Genomic DNA, 9,516 nt, shown 5'->3' with positions numbered 1-9,516 from the left:
CCTTCCAAATATTCTTAACTGGAACGCTCTGTACCCCACAACCAGCTCGCCTGATATTTGGGTGGAAACCCGTTGACTCTACAATGGGCCACCGCTCGAACAGAGAAAACAACAAAAAATGTAACAGTATCGAGTAGGATCCGGATCGACAGACAGACGTCTGGTAGCCGCACTGGCAGCGCCACCCACGCGGTGCGAGGTGTCTGGCACGCGCGCCTGCTTGCGCTGCTGCTCACGCGCGAGCCACGCGCCCGGCGCCACGGCACGCCTGCCGAAGCGCTAACGTGACGCGCCTCGCAACTCCTCATCTGGCGGGGCGGTCTGTGGAGTCGCTGAGGCTGCAACACAGGCCGGGAGGGAAGACAGCACTCCAGTCGCTGCCACAACATTTTGTTCGGCGTGTTCGCAGTGTGTAGTAGCTTGTTTCCGTAGCAGAGGTCGCTAAAGCCTCCTGTCATGGGAAGTGGAAGCGCAGGTCTCCGAGAAGCTGGTGACGTCACAACGTGGAACTCGGGGCCCATCAGAAATACGGAGCCCCGCAACGAACGTGTGACGTCACACTAGTGGTCTACCCGCCACACTTCGCATACGCTCCCCTCTGTGCAGAGCCCACAGCAAATTAATATAACAATGCAAAGTTGCCCACTAAAAGTCTTAATTTTGTCGTGTGCTATCGTGAGCTATCAGCATTCAAACGCGCAGTAAAAAATTACTAAACGCGTCTGAAATAGTTACTCGCTTCCCGCCAGACCGGCTGCTGGCACTCATATACCCCGTAGTGTCACACATACATAGAGCCCGTTTTTCTCGTGGGCATCGGTGGAATTCTACGTTCCACAAGACAGTGGAGCGTGAAATGACGAATTTGGCATGTCAGATTTTTGCATCGCGGAGAGGAAATGGCCAGCGAGATGGAACGTCGTTTTCTGTCACATACAGAACATAGGAGCCCCCATATTGTATGGCATTAAACATCATATTTTGTGATTCTTTTTCTCATACAATACGTTGTGTGAATATACCTGCAAGGTGTCTCAAAGCATCAACATACCGGTAGGTAAAAGTGTCCTGTAGCTGATTTTTCTGATGTCAAAACTTGTCTGTTACGAAAGTATACCGTTTTCAACGCTACGGCGCTATGATGATCTATCGAAAGCGCGTGTTCCTGGTACAATTTGCACATTAAAAAAAATATCAAATAATGACGATTGCAGATACAGTCTTTAGAAAGTGTATGCCATATAAGGAGAGGCGTTCGGTATGTCCAAGGTGTAGTGCAGTTGATAACGACGTGAGCTCTCAAAGTCATTAGTAAAGAGAATGGTGGCACGTTCGGGATGGGAGTGTTTCCCCAGTGATCTGAAATCTTAACATGACTGCCAGTCTTTCTGAAAGTAAACACAAAATAGACTGGCTCATGTTTGTTTCCTGCCGGTAAATGACTTTTTCAGTCATGGTGAGCAGCCTCGAAAAAATCTCCTCTTCCATTCGAATGAAATTACGAGCAGAATCTTGATCTTGAAATCTATCTGCTGAAGTAGTTATTTCAGAGTGTTGGCAGTCAATGCAACATGGATATTGTGGATATTGTGCATGCGCAATCTGACATAAGACACTATACCTTAATTGTATTCAATTTAAACCCGAAAATGGGATGGAAATTTGAGTTAACGAATATCTTTACTAGTATGTATCTCAGACCTTTGTAGATCAACATGTAGTGTTGCTCCACCAGCAATTTGCTGTTCAAACTAACGACAAGTTCAGAATCTTCTTAGCAATTTTCTCCGCTCTTCTTCGACAACCGATAACACAGGTAACGCAGCCATTTTAAGTACGTCCATTTTCTAAAGAAACCGAGTGGTTTAAAAGCCAAATAAAGCCGACAACTGGCACTGGAGAGAGCTGAGAGCACAAATCACTGTCACCAACTCGTCTCGCGTTCCGACGGCACTCGCTGTCGTGAGACTGGATGAACCGTCCGCGTCAACATTAGCTGCCTCGTACCATGTGCAGGCGGCTTTATGCGTATTTGGTGCACGTGGCACCACTCAGCATGGGGACAGCGGATTCGAATCGCTGGAAGAAATTTCCCTCGTTAGTATTTGTCCGATAAGGAGAGGAGAGATGGTGTGCACTTCCTGATCCCCAGACTGCGGGCCAAAAGTGGTGTGCTAAGTCTCAGAATTTTCGACCGTGTCTCGTGTAATTGAAAAATGTGTGAGTGGTGATCCGCCCATCCAAAAACTTGGAGGTCTTGTGGGTACTAGTCGAGAGGAATAAACTAAGCGCCGCCAATGGATTATACAACCTCACGGCCTTTCATTTCCATGGCTCATCCAGAATAAATACGACACAACGAGCACGCATGATTCCACAATACACGTTCACAGAACATATAGACATCGCTGACAAAAGGAAAGATAACTTAACTCACTACTACACTGCATGTAGCCAGTATCTATCAAAACGAGATTACCGTAATTGCTACGAATTCTGGGATGCCATTGATATTCTGAATTTTGAGACTAGTACATTGTAAGGATAACTATAAACTATCGCAATGTGTCGGTTTTACTTCGGAATAAATGGAACTACATTTTTAGAGTACACAACTGTATCATCAGCTACTCCTACGTTACTTGCAGGATTGCACAATGGTTGCGTATCATCCTCCTGGAATCTTTTTGTGACCATATGACACATGTAACCGCGCAAATCAATTTTAATAACAACCGATCGGAGGAAAATTGCTGAGGAAGAACATTTGCTGTTCTTGCAGTAGTATTAAATTGAACAGAATTAAATTTGTTTGAATAAATGAACGTATAGCGAAGAAATAATAAAGATATGAACATGAAATAACGACAGTGAAAACCAGTCAAAAAGCCCAAAACTGCACTGTAATGAACATTTCGTAAGTAATGAAAACTGGCGAGAGACCAAGACATGAACCCGAATTTCCTGATTTCTGCCAGCAGCCACCTCTATTATGTTGTGAGTATGCCTCCAGGCTCACTCAAATCTCCATTGGCATTGGCGTAACGCTTTTTATTTACGAATCCTGTGCTCAGAGATTCTCTCAAGAGTTATGTGAGAATAGGGTCAGCGAGGGAACAAATGCTGTGACAGTATTCGAGTCCTAAGGTGGCAAACATTTTCGTTAGTCGCATTACATGTTCAAAATTTCGGACTGATCGACACTGACATCGCCACATGTCTTTGCATTTTCGTTGATTTCATCCCCATTACCGCGATTCATTTCAAGTCAGCGGAATTAATTAAACTGCTATATATCGTGTGTTGCAGGTGAAGCCATTAAAAATCTTCATACCTGTTCCTTTTCTGATCATATTCCGGAATATGCTGTGATTTTCGTGTCATGTCTTACTGTTTGGTCGACGTTGATACTTTTCGCATGATGTTGGACCGCGCGAAAACTCAATGTTTCTGACATTCTCTGGCACACAGTACTTGTGACGTGTAACATTTACGTTGAAAGTAACGAAGTTTTCAGCCGTCTTTCTAATTGGGCGAATTTGCACATGAACACTCGCAGAACCCTTTCTTTCTCGACTGCCTCATGTCTACTGCAAGGGTCTATAACGATTTTTTGAAGGCAACAGTGATCTGTCACTATTTTTTACAACACGTAAGGACAATTACGCCAAGCGACCTGACTGTTCAAATCGTACGAGTGCAAATGTAATGTAATCACGATGTTGTGTTTCAAGTTCACTGTTATACACAGTTAGAATTATTCATTTCTGATTTGGAGATGTGACACTCTCACCCTTTTGCTCAACAAGAGTTTGTTAGATGTATTTCGAAAAATGAGCTAAAAATCAGATTAAGTCCTCTAGCTTTGTAGTTTCAAGTGAATGGTAAAGTGTATAAAATAGCACATCAAGTTATTCATAATTCATATGAACATCTGCCAGGATGAATGCAAAGCTGTAACAAGAGTTGTTGGCTTCCTTCTCGGGATCTACAAGCAACGTTTGTTTTAACCATTTTCCTGACGTTTCGCCAGTACGAGTGACTGGATCTGTCGAAGGCTCACCTTCCATTGCTGGTGGTGGACTGGAGTCGCCAACGTCCGTGGGCTTTTCCGTCGTCACTGTACTGTGATTCACGGTCGTTCGCTGCAAGACAGGAATATAGAATCTGTATACCTTGAGGCTTTCTTCTTTGTTGTAGAAACCATCGTCATGTTTATGAATTTCTATGTCTTCCGTGTACAAACAGGCGTTGTAGCTCTTCTCCGTGTCGGCGAATATTATTATGTGGTCGGTCACGCATAGCGCGTGCTCCGCCACAACCACATAATAAACTTCGCTGACAAGGCAGTTCTCTCTGTGGAGAAGAGCTACCACGTCCGCTTGTTGAGGAAAGCCACAGAATTTCAAGAACGCTTACGACGACTTTCGCTGCGCCCTGAACTTTAATTCTTGCTAGCCACCGTGAATTCCGCCGTCATCGACCACAGGAATCGCCTGTGTTTTCCACAGGTCTGCGTGTCACCACCAGTGCGAGTGATCATAAACTGTGTTGTACCTACGCCGAGTAGGATTGAAAACAGTGGAAGACAGCAGTGTCGCCAGCAGGAACGCTGCTGAATAAGTACGTCGCATAAATGTGTTCCTCCACATCTGCATTCCGAAAGCCACCGTAAGATGTGTGGCACGGAGTTCATTGTGAACTAGTATGATCTATTCCGTTCGTAGACCGTGCGCTGGAAAAAATATTGCTGCTACCCTTCTGTATGAGCACGACTGGCCACTGACACAAGATAATGTTAACGGAAGTAATATTTCTTAATCTATTTTGGAACATGAGCCCGGAATGTTGTGGGACTGGCTAAAATATGCAGAAGTTAAGCCTCTCTACAAGAAGGGGAATAAAGAGGTATCATCAAACTATCGATCAATTTCACTTTTGCCGGCTTTTTCAAAAATATTCGAACAGCTTCTGTTCAGGCGTCTCCTTAAGCATCTGACTGCAAATGTCACACTTTGGGTTTTGTTAAGGGTTCTGATATAGAGAAAGCTATTTACACTCACAGTGAGAATGTACTTAATTCATTAGATAATAAATTAGAGGCTACTGGCATTTTCTGTGACCTGTCAAAAGCCTTTGACTCTGTGTATCACAGTATTATCGTAAGTAAATTAGAATATTATGGTGTCACTGGCAATGCTGTGAAATGGTTTGAGTCTTAGCTAACTAACAGGAAACAAAGGGTGTCGTTGCGAAATACCAGTGCAGTAAGCAGTCATTCTTCATCTGATTGGGAATTAATTGTATGTGGTGTTCTTCAAGGTTCCATCATGGGTCCGTTGCTTTTTCTTGTATATATTACTGACCTCTCTTCTATTCCATCGCCTGATGCTAAGTTTGTTTTGTTTGCAGATGATACAAACATTGCAATGAGTAGCAAGTCAAGTACAGATTTAGAAAGAGCTGCTAATCAAATTTGGTTTAAAGCTGATACACTGTCATTAAACTTTGAAGAGACCCGTTATATGCAGTTCATAACCTGTAAAAGATTTCCTTCCAGCGTGTGTATAACATATGAAGACGTGCAGATCAAAGAGGTAGATAGTGTTAAATTTCTGGGTTACAACGCGATGATACATTCAGTTGGGAAGGGTATACCAAATAATTGCTGAAGCATCACTGTATTTGCAGTGAGAATGATGTCAGATACAGGAGGCATAAATATAAAAAACTTTCATACTTTGCTTACTCGTATACTCCTATCTCATACGGGATCATATTCTGCTGTAACTCATCGAACCGAGCAAAAGTTATTTAGCGTGTAAAAGCGTGTAATAAGAATCATTTGTGGTGTAAATTCAAGAACATCATGTAGAAACCTATTCAAGGAATTTTGTATTCTTATCAGTGCTTCTCATTATACTTGTTCCTTAATGAAATTTGTTGCAAGTAACATATCTCTATTTCTAACCAATAGTTCAGTACATAGTATCAACACTAGGAAAAAGACCTAAAATCACTAACCTTGGTCCAGAAAGAGGTCCAAAATTCAGGAGCACACATTTTCAATAAATTGCCAGCAAGCATCAAAAACTTGGTTTTAGATAAAGCGCGATTTAAACAGAGTTTGAAAGACTTTTTGATAGGGAGCTCCTACTCTATAGATGAGTATCTTAACAGGGACTGTTAGACAGGCTTAAGTAAAAACATATGTCACATTTCAGTTTTCACAACACTTCGTTACAACAGTCAAGATTAGGTATTTTGTGTATGAAAAATTTATTAAATGTGCTTAACAATGTTTCTTTCTGACAGTGTATTAGCTCTGTAAATATTAGCAGTTCCAGTTTACTGTACTGTGTAATATATTCAGAATGAGATTTTCACCCTGCAGCGGAGTGTGCGCTGATATGAAACTTCCTGGCAGATTAAAACGGTGTGCCAGACCGAGACCCGTATTCACCTATTTTGACAATCTCCTGACAAATAATCGTGATAGTAAGTATTATATTCAAATGTTTTATGTTATACTTTCTGACATATTCCACACCCACGAGAATCATCTCATTTTTGGGTCTGTGGAACTAAAACTGAATCTAATCTAATCTGAGTAAACGCCCCATTTATCAACAGCGTCTTTCTTCTAATGACTCCCACCACAGTGACTGATCGCCGCATATGTAGTCACACGATCATCTGCAAGTCTCCTTGCAAGTTGTCACCTTCCTATACCCAAGTGACTCATAGCACTATAGACTTTCTTCACGAGGTCGTTTACACGGTTATGTACCGGAAATAGTAGCAGCCCTATTAAACTATCTTAACATAACCAGACGCAATCTTCACTTCGGATGACGCCTCTCGTTTAAGAACTACATACTAAGTTGTGTTGGTAGCAAGTTTTTCGCCTAGTGTATGTGTGATCGAATGTTCCATAATTACGCTGCGCGGGATTAGCCGAGTGATCTCAGGCGCTGCAGTCATGGACTATGCGGCTGGTCCCGGCGGAGGTTCGAGTCCTCCCTCGGGCATGGGTGTGTGTGTGTTTGTCCTTAGGATAATTTAGGTTACGTAGTGTGTAAGCTTAGGGACTGATGATGGTTCAAATGGCTCTGAGCACTATGGGACTTAACACCTGAGGTCAACAGTCCCCTAGAACTTAGAACTACTTAAACCTAGCTAACCTAAGGACATCACACACATCCATGCCCGAGGCAGGATTCGAACCTGCGACCGTAGCAGTCGCGCGGTTCCGGACTGCGCGCCTGGAACCGCTAGACCACCGCGGCCGGCAGGGACTGATGATCTTAGCAGTTAAGTCCCATAAGATGTCACACACACACATTACATATTTTAGTTACTAACGTATATAATAGATAAATAGTGACTTTTCTAAAGCGTGTATTTTTCTAAAAGGTCTCAGTGATGCGTTGCATTGCTATATATTTGCAGTCTAACAGTAATGAGCTGCATGGGTTGTGTTTGGATAATTATCAGTGTACAACACGATTACACGTCGCCAGCCTGGATTATAGGCTACTCTGCGAAGCAACCGTTGCCACGCATCTCAGTACGCTTGCTCATCACACTCAGATAAAAACGTTACTGTGGAAGGAAGTATCAAAACAGATATAACCGAAGAGGCTCTGCTATGTATCAATAAGAGGTTTACCATCTTGGTCTAACTCGTCATGAAACCTTTTGTCCACTTCAAGTTCAATCTGTGTTTCTTCGTTTAAACACTATGGTATATGAAAAGTATCTGGTTTATGTTCGAATTTTAGTTACTTCGTATGTATATGAGTTGCATACATTTGTATATAGCCGCTATTCCATATCGGTCTCTCGTTGGTCCGCCAAGAGTTACCTTTAAGTTTGTGTTGTTATACGATATTGCACGATTTCAGTGAAATAGAATTCATTTATGTTATGAACAATACAATTTTATGGAGTTTTATGGAATATTCTCATAGGTGGTGCTCATCAGCTGTACGAATTTTATGAAAGTGGAGAAAACATATTGATAGCTGCTAAGTGAATCACTTAATCGTGCTACCTGTATCGATCAACAAGATCATACCCATGCCACAAGACGCCTCTTTAGCATGTGTGTGTTAAGTCCTTCAGTGGCAAACTGCCAGACTAAAGATCTCGGTTTCGATCCCCAGTCACTCCTAGGATTTTTATGTGTCACTTACCATTTCTTTCACCTCTGGCTATGTTTGTTGAATAGAAAAACGCCGAGCTACACTGGGGTACGGAATCCACGCTAAACTGTAGGACTCCCAGTAACTAGCTGGGTAAGCCAGTTCTAAGGTCATAAGAAGGCAACGCCATACCATCTTCAACAGGACCATCCATAGTAAAGCACTGTGGTGTTGAAAACAACAATCCTCGGATTGACGACAGCTTTACTACGAGTGTAATCCATCATGATCTCGATGAATTGTCATTCTGTCTTAAGTTCAAAACGTACAGGCAAAGTTGCTTTAAATTACCTTATACGTTTTGGCAGAACGATAAGTATAAAACTGACGATAGGCTATACGTCCATATGCAAAAGTGGTTTTTGTACCATGACCATGATTTTGTAGATCGAAATTGCTGACACAATCAAGTGTCCACATACCAGCTGTTGGTCTGTTTTCCAAATCACATTCATAAAATATCAGATTTTAAGTCGTGTTCTTTGAATTGCTACCCAAGCATTTTTATAGCATTGTGTTTTTTATTTCTCCTTGACCGAAACAAGTATATCACGCCAGAACAAGTATAAAATTAATAAAAAGTGCAGTGTTAGGTAATTTTCGGAATTGAGCAACTCCATTATCGTGAAAACGTAGGAAATCGTCCACACATACATAGCGTTTGCGCGTCCTGGGAGTGCTTAGTCACAACAGACAATATCGCATGTCAATGCTTCGTCCACTACCATTTTCTTAATCCTGGATCCAAAGTCACATCTTTCCTTTGTTCAACGATGATGTCATTTATATGTTTACCATCCTATTTCCGCAACTTCAGATCGAACGTTTCTTTTACTTATCAGCAGAGTGTACAACGTAATGAAACCTCTCGGCAGAATGTTAAGTGTGCCTTCCCGGGCAGTGAGCTTATCTAGCCGGCCCGGGTGGCCGAGCGGTTCTAGGCGCTATAGTCTCGAACCGCGCGACCGCTACGGTCGCAGGTTCGAATCCTGCCTCGGGCATGGATGTGTGTGATGTCCTTAGGTTAGTTAGGTTTAAGTAGTTCTAAGTTCTAGGGGATTGATGACCTCAGCAGTTAAGTTCCATAGTGCTCAGAGCCATTTGAACCATTTGAGCTTATCTGTGGACTCATTCAAGAAAGGGAACACCCCAAGTTCAAAAGACGAGGTACTGGCAGAAGTAAAGCTGTGAGTACCGGGCGTGAGTCGTGCTTCGGTAGCTCAGTTGGTAGAGCACTTGCCCGCGAAAGGCAAAGGTCCCGAGTTCGAGTCTCGGTCGGGCACACAGTTTTAATCTGCCAGGACGTTTC

At 42.7% G+C, this 9,516-nt stretch overlaps 1 non-coding gene across 1 annotated transcript; it reads left to right on the top strand.

Moving 5' to 3' along the window:
• Positions 1-9,124: 9,124 nt before the first annotated feature.
• Trnas-cga lies at positions 9,125-9,208 on the top strand. Its single transcript is given in 2 exon segments — positions 9,125-9,164; positions 9,174-9,208. It is a non-coding gene; the product is annotated as a tRNA-Ser (tRNA).
• The last annotated feature ends 308 nt before the right edge of the window (positions 9,209-9,516 follow it).

Source organism: Schistocerca piceifrons, chromosome 3 (genome assembly GCF_021461385.2).
Source record: "Schistocerca piceifrons isolate TAMUIC-IGC-003096 chromosome 3, iqSchPice1.1, whole genome shotgun sequence".
Classification (NCBI taxonomy): Eukaryota; Metazoa; Arthropoda; class Insecta; order Orthoptera; family Acrididae; genus Schistocerca; species Schistocerca piceifrons.
The sequence above is the reverse complement of the archived record's forward strand: the minus strand, read 5'-3'. Positions and strand labels throughout refer to the sequence as shown.